The sequence below is a fragment of the Pristis pectinata genome, chromosome 3 (genome assembly GCF_009764475.1).
Source record: "Pristis pectinata isolate sPriPec2 chromosome 3, sPriPec2.1.pri, whole genome shotgun sequence".
In the NCBI taxonomy this organism is placed as follows: Eukaryota; Metazoa; Chordata; class Chondrichthyes; order Rhinopristiformes; family Pristidae; genus Pristis; species Pristis pectinata.
In genome coordinates, this window is record NC_067407.1 from 105,639,884 (window position 1) to 105,650,988 (window position 11,105).

Genomic DNA, 11,105 nt, shown 5'->3' on the forward strand with positions numbered 1-11,105 from the left:
CCCCTGATCATTTTGAATGGTGAGGCAGGCTTGAGAAGCCAGATGACCTACTCAGAGGATATTAAGATATTTATTAATCACATGTACATCGAAACATACAGTGAAATGCATCTTTTTGCACTACTGAGAATGTGTTGGGGGCAGCCCACAAGTGTCGCCACACTTCTGGCACCAACATAGCATGCCCACAACTCCTAACCTGTACATCTTTGGAATGTGGAAGGAAACTAGAGCACCTGGAGGAAGCCCACACAGACATGGGGAAAACATACAAACTCCTTACAGACAGTGGTGGAATTGAACCCGGGTCGCTGGCACTGTAATAGCGTTACGCTAACCGCTACACTACTGTACCGCCCTGCTCTCATCTTCAGCATTGATTCAACTTCAACCTGAATTTCCAATCTCGTCTCTGTTGAAGACTGCCAACTTCCATAATGTTGCTCTCTCCTCCCCTGCTTCATGCCATCTGACACCAGGATGCCCTATATGTCTTTCTTATTTCCATATCTGACTATTCTTCTTCCTGGATATACATTTTCAACTCTCCTGACTTCATCATATCTGAAGTTCACTTCCCATGTTCTACCTTCAACAGGTTTTATTCATTCTTTTCGAGTTGGCTCCTTGCCTCTCAAAACTTCTAAGTTTAAAATGCTCATGGCTCTGCTTCTCCCTCTCCACCAAATTCCCAATTAATGTAACCACGTCAATTCTCTTAAGGCTTTTTCATTACTCTGTTTTTTTTTTAATTGTATTTGGCAGCTCTGCCTTTTGCTATCCGAGCTCAAAGCTCTGGAATTTTCTACACCTTTTCACCTTCTTCTGGTGCTCTAATCCCTTTCTTTCTAACCAAATGTTTGGTCACCCCATTACCATGGTAACTCCTACTGACCAATAGTTGAAACACTGGCTAACAGTCGCTCGCACCTCGGGCAGTCTCAGATTCCCACCCATGCATGGTCAAATGTGGATGTCCGAGATGTCCCTGATGTCTCTAAGGTCAAATGCCGGCACATTTGGAGTGTCTGCTCCATCATTGTGCTCGCTATTGATCCCAGTGAAGAGTGGTTCATTGCAGAGGGGTTCAGATATACTGCTATCTGGCCCTTAGCTTTACATCAAAGAGGAATGAGATAGGAACAGTGACCACCATGTATTTGGATCCAAAAATAACAAGACCAAGTGTTCCACTTAATTTAAAATGTTTTCAATTATCCGTTAGTACTTCAATGTACTTTTAATTGTTTCTAATTACAATATTTGTTTGCATCTGTGTGTCTTGCTTGGAAAGTACAGAGGGGCAGCTCATTCAGTCCTCTGCGTGCAGAACCAGTATATATGGACAGCCAGCCCAAGCTGGAGGCCACAGCCAGAATGATCCACCTAATTATCTTCTTCTTTGCTTGGTCTCCATTTTTAGCTGACTTGGTGAAGTGTCTTGGGGGTTATGTTATGCAAATTGTTGTCGTTGTTATCAGAATATTTTGCTTATCAAACTAAGTTGTTTAATATGATCTGAATTATACAGTGCTGCTTACCAAAATTAGCAGCAATTGTAAATCCAGCTGTATAATGGGTCTATTTCAAATCTAACTCGTTTATTCAAACACGACAATATTAAGGCACACTTATTTCACATCACTGACCATCTTCACCATGAAAGAAATGCATTATGTTAATTCTATCACATCTGACATTCCTCTGCTAACAGTACTGAACGTAGTTCCTCTGCACCTTTTTCTGCATTATTTTCTGGAGCAAGTATTATATAATTTGTAAGTTTTAAACTGATAGGAGATTTTAAAAAAAACACTGGTATTCAGAGGGGCCTGGTATCATCGCACACAAGTCACTGCAAGTTAACATGCAGGTAGCAAAGAATTAGAAAGGCTTAGAATTAATAAGTTTGGTCTTTATTGCAAAAGGACTCGAATGCTAGACTAGACATCTTATTTAACTGATATAGTGAAAATGTACCCAAATGTCATATAGTCTGGTCTCCCACTCCCATCATGGGGATGGTATACTTGAAGTTGGGGGGCTGGGGAGTGCAACAAAGTTTTATCTAATTAGTTGCTTTATCAAATCAAATGACTTGTTGCTCTCTTGATTTACACGGAGGGTGGTGCATACAATGGAATGAGCTACCAGAGGAAGTGGTTAAGGCAGGTACAATAACAACTTTTAAAAGACAGTTGGACAGGTACATGGATAGGAAAGGCTTAAAAGGATATGAAGGCAGATGGGACTAGTTTAGATGGGCACATTATTTGGCATGGACCAATCAGGCCAAAAGGCCTTTTCCTGTGCTGTATAACTCTAGAATTCTTAGGATTGTCGGAGGGGGATTTGCAGAGGGGAGGTTGGTGGAACTGTCCCAAGAGAAGAGATTAAGCATATTGAGTCTACGCTCCTGGGTGTAGAAGAATGAGAGGTGGTCTCATTAAAACATACAAAATTATTATGGGGCTGGATAAGGTAAATGTGGAGAAAATGTTTCCTCTGGCTGGTGCTCCTTGAACTCGGATTACAGTCTCCAATTTAGTGGTTGGCTGGTGAGGGCTGACAAGTGTAGATTTCTTCAAGAGTCGTAAATTTTTAGTTCAGTTGCTGAGCATGTTCAAGAGGGAGATCAAAATATTTTTTTTGACTATTGAGACAATCAAAGGCAGAAGGTAATGTAGGAAAGTAACACTGAAGTAAAAGATCAGCCATGATCTCATTGAATATCAGGCCAATGGCCTACTCCAACTTTTAATGTTCAAATGGATTACCATCCTCTTCTAAGCAGTGTAACCTAAAGTCATGCATTTAAACTATAAGGAAATTCAAAAGGTATGGGCAGAAAGCAAGAAAGTGCTCGAGGCCCAAAAATGGATCAGCCATGATCTTATTGAATGCAAGACTGCACACAAGGGACTGCATAGCCCACTCCAGCTGCTGTTTCGTTTGTTCTGTGTACCCCGAGAAATTGGACTAAGTAGCATATGTAAGTGTGAGTGAACATTTAAGAATGGAGTGTACCATGTGGTAAGACTTTTGAGACATTATATCAGACAGTCCAGTTAGTTGAGAGGAGGTTTTGTTGGTGGTTCTATTTCTGTCACTTACCTTGGTAAACAGCAAAACTAAATCACCTACAGACACTAGCTTCTGCACAGTTGAAAGTTCAACCTGCTAAGACAGTTAAGGTGGATAGGAAGTTCAAGCAGGAACCTAGGTTGCATTATGTGCAACTGCGTGGTCTATGCATTAAACATATTATATGCAAAAGGCTGTATTAAATTCTCAACACTTGTTTAGAGCAGTATCAAGAGACATTGACATCTTTCCACTTTAGACAAGTCACTGGTCACTCACAAAGAACAACATTTTTTTTCTTCTGCTTTCTATTCTGTTGAACAACGTAAAGGGATATTCATGCAAGTCTACTTCCTAATTTTGCGGCTTTCTCCCCCTGCCCACCATAATACAAGGCAAGACCCCCTGTCATTTCTTTACCGAAAACCTCCTTGCAACTGATCGTTCTATAGTGGCCTCTCAAGATTTGTTGCACAAGTTGGAGTTGCAGTTGCAGTTGCAGGATGTGTTCAGGGACCCAGAGTGAGGAGATGAAGGGGGGCACTGATCTGCTGGCCCTATCATTCAAGATCACATCAGCTTCAGCAGACGCAAGTCTTTGTCACTTCAGTGAGCTCTGTCTTTTGTTTGCCTCCAGAAACCTGTCATGGTGTGCCTTTATCAATCCGATCAGCTAAATTGCATTACTTCCTGGTACACGTGACAGTTTCCTTGTCTAATCTGAAGAAATCCACATCATAGCAAGATTTCAAAGTAGGCAATTCTGGAGGATTAAACACAGCGGATGAGAGAGGAGGCACAGGTGCAAAAGGGAGGTCTTCTCTGGGATGTACTATCTAAGGCAACCTAATTATTCAGTAGGCTCAAGACCCAAAGGCTCTGCACTCAGTGGGGAGATTAAATGCTGAAGTGAGGGGTGCACCATAGCAATAGTTTTCATAATTCACATGCCAAGGATTCATGATGAGAGATGACTGCTACACTACCATTTTCCTCTTTATCCAAAATAGACCCTGCATTCAAACACATTTGAAATCCTTAACCATCCTCAGCTGCAGAAGGTGTGATAAATTCACACAAGGCTTTACTGTGACTGGAAGTCATTTCTGCTGAAGGTCAGAGCATCTTATATAATAATAAATAAAAGGGAATGAATGTAAAACTTCATTACCTTGCAAAGTATCATCTGACTCAAGCAGCTAATTTGTGCCAAAAATTCACACTGACTGAAGTAAGAGCTGATGTTCTGCTCTCAGTGTTAATACAAACATTATACAGCACACTATGAGGACTTCTCCAACTGTGTGCACTAAGTAAGGAACCTCACCGATTTCAATCAGGTGGATTCATTAAGAATTCTTGCAAGCAACCAATTAAGTGCCGAAAGAACAGGTGCACAAAATTCAATCAGTAATTATCAGGACCTCTGCAGATTGACAGATAAGAAAGATTTGGGCATTGCAGCAGCTGCTTCAGATTTTCACAAAGATTGTGATCTAAAACCATGTCCAGACTGCAGTTGGGTAAATAGGTTTAACCACCCAGTGCTGGATTAATGCTCCTCAGAGCAATCAGATTTCCAGGAATAACTGTATATTTCATCTTCAGCCAGTTGAACATTCCAATAGGTTTCCTTCCAAAGCAAAATAAATATGATTATTTTTGAAAATGATTTTTCATGTGCAGACATACAATGTGTGGAGGATGTACATGGGGGGAAAAAAACAAATAACCATCATTGACAATGAACAGTATTACCAATATCTGCACACTGCAGCTGGATTTCAATGTCATTTCTCAGCTTAAGTAGGATACAAGACCAAGTTCAGTTATATCCTGCCCCAAAGCCTCTTTATTTAAGATTCCCCCAGTAAAATAAAAGCTGTTTTTATTAAACCTTTATGAGGTTTTCCTTCATTGTACTAAAAGAAAAAAAAGAACAAAGTGTAAATTAGATGTATTTTTAAACAGTCTTAATGCAAAATTTTGTGTAGAATTTAGTCAGCACGTTAACCTTTGTCAATGGTTATAAATAGCCCATGCATTTTTCAATATATTTCAATGTTTTATTAAAATTATCTATAAAACTATGGCTCCACCTACTGGCCAGTAATATATTTTGTAGATTCTTTTGTAGAAAAATCAACTTTTTAATATTCCAATCGTTGAGAGCACTACTAATATTGATAGATTTTTGAGAATATTCAAAAGAATTCCCTTTTTGCAGGTTAACTGTTCATTATGGGGCCCCTTACTCTTTGGTTTCTCATTCAAAAGCCCTCTAGGTTTTGAATTGCTTTCTGTTCTAAATAAGTATTTGGACAGGGTGCAGTTTCCACAAGTCATGAAATGGTTCCATTTCCCATACTTCATTGGAAACTTAACTCCCAATGAAAACCAATTACAGATTCTCTACAAAGAAAGAAAGGTAATGTGAAGATGGAGAGCTAAGGGGATGGATATAGAGTGCTAGCCATTTTCACAAACTTTCTCAAACCGTATGGGAAAAGCAAATAAATGTTACACAATATGGGGAAAAAAGTCCTGTTCTCTTTCTTGCAAGGCTCAGAGCTTTTTATAGTCATTCCTCATGTTTCAACAAGGAAGGTTATTATTTTTTGACACAAACAATCCTAAAATCACTCAATGCTTGATGTCTGACCAAATTTGTATTAAGGTATGAGGAGACCAAGGACATGATTCGAATAGTATTATGTTGTGGTAGTTTGGGGACAGAGGGGAAAAATTTAAAAGGGATCTGAGGGCCAACTTTTTCATGCAGAGGGTGGTGAGTATATGGAAAGAGCTGCCAGAGGAAGTGGTTGAGGCAGGTACAATAGTATCATTTAAGAAGCACTTGGTTAGGTACATGGAGGGGCAGGGCTTAGAGGGATATGGGTTGAATGCAGGAAATTGGTACTAGCTGGGTGGGCACCATGGTCAGCATGGACTCCTTGGGCCAAAGGGCCTGTATCCGTGCTATATTGCTCTATGACTCTGCAGCCACATTATTTATGTGCCAGCTTCTTGCATTTCTGATCAATGGTGACCTCAGGTTGTTGTTGGTGAGAAATTAAGGGGTGGTAACATCAAAGTCAGTTGGTTAGACTCTCTCATATTATTCATTCATAGGACAGGTACATGTATAGGAAAGGTTTGGAGGGATATGAGCAAAATGCAGGCAAATGGGACTAGCTTGGATGGGCACATTGGAGGGCATGGATGAGTTGGGCCAAAAGGCCTGTTTCCTTGCTGTATGATTCTACGACATGAACACTCTATAACAATGGAAAAGCAGGCAAGTCAGATGCTAAATAGTTTCTAATATGGGACAACACACTTTTCTAGCATTAGTCATTTCTGGATCTTTAGGATGCACAGTTACAGTGGATTCTAAACACAGAATGGCTTTACATAGCACTCTTAATTTAGAAAAGTGTCCAAGACATGCATTTAAAGGAGGGTCATAAAGAAAATGGGGGAAGTGGCAAATTAAGGAAGGTTTTTGTAGAGCCAGGTCCCTGTGACCAAACACTGCACGGAAGGCAGAGAAATGAAGGTTTGAGGGTAAAAGCAGAGAATTCTGGAAGTACTCTTTTGGCCAGACAGTCTGTGTGGAGGGAGGAGCAGAGTTATTGTTTCAGGTGAATGACTTTCCTTGAGAACTCATTTAGAACTAAACATGTTTTAAGTTGCAAAGAAGGGAGAGGGATGGAAGAACAGAGGGAACAAGAGAGTCCATGTAACACAGGTGGCAGAGGAAGGGTGATGAGGGCCCATTAACCACAACTGATCTGCTGAAGGAGATACAAACAGAAGGAGATGAGTGAAAACAGACAACTAGAAAGAAGTAGAGGAAAACAATACTGGAGCAGCGAGATATTACACATAAAAGTTGGCAAATCTGAAATAAAATGGAATGCTGGAAATACTCAGCAGGTCAGGCAGCATTTGAGGACAGGGAAAGCACATTATGAGCTGACATTTCCCAGCACATCACCATTTCATTTGATGGCCATAATTCAAGGTGTAGAGAATAAAGGCTCTTAAGCTCATGATGTTATTTTTTATCATTTAAAATAGCCTGTCTTATTTAGAGGTGCACATTTTATTTACTGTGAATTTTTCATGTACTATGGCAGTGATACAGACAAATTGGATTTTTTTTGTAATTACCTCATGAGTAGAACAGAATATTATTTAACACTGCAGCAAGCTTAAGATGAAGTAGATTGCTTTGGTAATATGTATACAAGAATGTTCTATTCAGGGACGTTGATTGGAAAACTGGAAGAAAATGCTCTCTATGAAAAGATTTATTATTTCAGCACATCCAAAGTGCAGAGAAGATCTATCCTCAAGGTACATCTACAGATTGATCATTGTTCACAATTAATAGCCACATGGATGATGATTAAGGTGACGGTTGTCACCTTTAATGTAGGCTAAGGCTACCGTTGCTGTGGAAACCCTTCATCTTATGTGCAGGTGTATTTCAGAGAAGTACAATTGCATGGAAGTTAACACTTGCAACTATTTTTTGGCAGCTGTCACAAATGGATAAAAACAAGTCATGGAAGTACAGAAGCTAAGGCTATGCCCCTTAGGCATTCAGAAAAGACAGGAGCCTCTCCTTCCAGCAGCAGGATTTATCTATGTTGCTAGGGCTCTGGTGCAGATATTGACAAAAAAAGAACACCTCAGTACCTTTGGAGGAAGTTCTTCCACATTACTTGCATTACAGAACTGCTGTTGGAAGGGTGTGCTGTTGACGCAAGCATTCCTTTAACAGTATTCTTTTAAGATTTGGCACTTCAGGACAATGTCAATAAACAAACTAAAAGGTGACTGATAAACATGCAGAAACACCTTCTCTCACTAACATTAGACAAATATAGCACACTAGGTATCTATCACTTGCTCTGGTAAAACTGTGGCTAGCTTTAGTGCTCCAAGTCATTAATATGCCCTAGACCACTCCTCACACTGGCCCACTGCTTGGGATGTTTGGTGTTAGAAACAAAGAAACAAAAGTTCAGGCATAGTCACTGCCTTCAATCTATAGAGACCTGTCCTCCCAGCAAGCCTCATAACCTGTTGGGTCTCTTTGACTCACTTACTTTTTTGGCGGGACGGGGTCTTTAGTTTGCTGCTGGGACCTTCTCAGACTCTCTGCCATGATCTTGATGTTTCCTGTCCGTGGATATAGCAACAAGAAATTAAGGTTGTAGACTAAGAACATCCCAACCTGCCTCTTCAATATGTTAGCCGCCTCTTCAATATGTTAGCCATGGGTTAGGACTTACTGAAGACAGAGGTACAACCCCAGCTTCCCCCCATCCCCAACACTTCAATGCCCTAAGGACTCGCACAAATGCAATTTATATTGTAAACTTGGCTGTAAATACAACCTGACCAGTGCAGCTTAATAACTGAAAATTAAGAAACATGATTTGTCAAGACTTACAGACATGATCAAATCGAAGAAACTGTTTCCCAACTTGTGAGATATGTACAATACATGTGCAATATAACAGACAAATACAAATTTGTTTGTTACATTGCAAACGGACAAATTTGCATTGAGCCCAAAATAAAGGAGTCAGTACAGGGGAAAATGTGTATATAGCAGAGATATCAGTGTATCAGAACTGAATATCAATAAGCTTGAGCTTTTGTTATATTATCAAACACACTTGAGATAACATTTACCTGTAATTTATAAGCAGAGTATAATTCATGCTGCAGTAACTTTAAGGGCCAACATTTCAAAGAATGATATTACAACAGTGATCAAGCATCTTCAGCATTAAATTATTTGAAAGGTTGTCAGATTGAATGAGAGTCCTCTAGTTCACTGAAGAGGCAATGAAATTTCCCTCTTATTGAAATCAGACAGAAGAAAGTGGCATCATTTGGAAGTGCATGGCGGTATCCAAAGGGCAATCAGAACAGTAGGAATGACGTAAGATGGTCAATGCCAGCTTCACAGAGAGAACAGCCAAAATGCAATCAATTATGAAGTCATTATTAATCACTTTCTTCTAATTGGACTGACTTCATGTCCCTTTTGTATGGCAGAATGAAGATTGTGGTGTCCTATAGAAAGTGAGCAGCTAAATGCAAGTACCAGTGGGTGGAAATTGCAAGCCATCTTGGTTCTGTGAAGTCTTGAAAGATGTGGCTGGTTGCTGTACATGTCAAGACTGCATGTTAAGACTCCTAAGATTTGCTGCTTTAGAGCCGCAGTAACATTTACTGGGGTTGAATGCAAGAAGTGACCCTGGAAAGAATCAGGTGACCTACTGAAAATATGAATCAGGATGGTATTAGCAGGATTGTAATTGCCCTAGCATGTCCCCTGAATACCTGTCAGCATGGGATGAAGGATCAGTTGAAATGTCTATGAGATTCTCCTCAGTTGTCTGGGCCTGGAACCGGTAGGAAAGCTCTCCCACCGACAGATCAAATCTTCTTCTCTCCCACCCAGGATCCTACTTTCTTTTAGCACAGAACCAGTAGATTGGTTCAGGATGTACAGTTCCATCAGCAATTATTGTAGGGTCTTCAAAATGGACGAGGCCTGCTACCAGGAAGTATTCTCCCCTGAATGACCAGTCAGAGATTTATACCAAAAAATAACAAATGCAATGCAATCTTTTTCTACCTCTTTATGTGTTAAGTGCATGATAATCTGTGGAACCTCTGGATACTTCCAGCAACATATTTTGGTCCACTCATGTGTAACATCATTGGGGCAGCATAGTGGCAGTGCTACTAAAGCTGCTGCCTCACCACTCCAGCAATCTGGGTGCTGTCTGTGTGGCGTTTACACGCTTTCTCTGACTGTATGTGTTTCCTCTGGGTGGTCTGGTTTCCTCCCATATCCTAAAGATGTGCAGGTTGATAGGCTAATTACCTCTGGTGGGAAGAGCTGGTAAAATGTATGGAGAATAAAATGGGATTAGTGACGGACAAGTGGAAATGAGGGTTTGATGTTCAGCATGGGCTCAGTGGGCAATGGGCCTGTTTCTGTGCTCTATGACTATATGTCTCTAAATTTTCACATTTACAGTAGAGATGCAATTCTTCCTAAGCATGACTTGTCTTGACAATGCCTGAAGAATTTGGTTTAGTGCCTTTGATGAACTTTGCTTTGTTCCTTTTGAAATCATTCAATTCATGCTTGACCCTGTACATTTTATTTCAATTATATATTAAAAAAAATCTTTGCACATAAATTGATAGTGCCTTGGCTATTGAAGATCTTTCCTTCTGTTTATAATAATAACAGGAAATCTGGCAGTAGATACACAACAGATAATATTTTACAATATAAAATGCTACAAAATAATGTTTATGGTGTTATTTGTACAATTTTATTTTATTTCATTTGTGATAATATTAGAAATCTATACAAAATCATAACATTTTCCATATGGATTCTAGGAAGTTCAAATTTTATAATCAGTAACATAGGGTTGAAAACAACTGGTAAATGAATAAAGAAAAGAGAACCTGTTCACTGCTGTATTTATTTATTTTGTGTGGCATTTAAAGAACAACAGACAAAATGCTATAGCTGCGTACGGAATTTGACAACCCATTTCTAGGGGCATATTGTTGATATTTCCTGTAAAACACATAGTGGACAATGGTGGAAGATGACAACTTTCTTGTGGTCTTCTTCATCACATGTTGCCGAACAGCATTGATCGTGCTCTGCCAGGAAAACAATGGCAACATTCAATGCATTAAAATCTCAAGACAAGAAAAGGCTAATGAAATAACCTGACAGACAACAATAGGGTGATAGAATAATAAGATCACATTGGCTTTGAGCAAAGATGAAAAGAATGATTATGGATTTGTAATATTAAATTTCCAGTTTGTATCTTTGGATGAATTTGAGTAGTGACACTTTTGTGCACTGGCATTATCCAAATTAATTGACAATGAAACTCTTGTATCACAGGTAAAAACACTAAAACACCTCAGTGTACAGATCAAACATTGCTCCT

General features: G+C 39.6%; 1 long non-coding RNA gene across 1 annotated transcript in view; it reads right to left on the reverse strand.

Moving 5' to 3' along the window:
* Window positions 1-4,344, reverse strand: part of LOC127567866 (uncharacterized) — a 52,764-nt gene extending 48,420 nt beyond the window's left edge. Inside the window, exon 1 of the long non-coding RNA XR_007955954.1 lies at window positions 4,256-4,344. This is a non-coding gene — a long non-coding RNA (uncharacterized LOC127567866). The remainder of the gene's footprint in view (window positions 1-4,255) is intronic.
* Window positions 4,345-11,105: the final 6,761 nt, after the last annotated feature.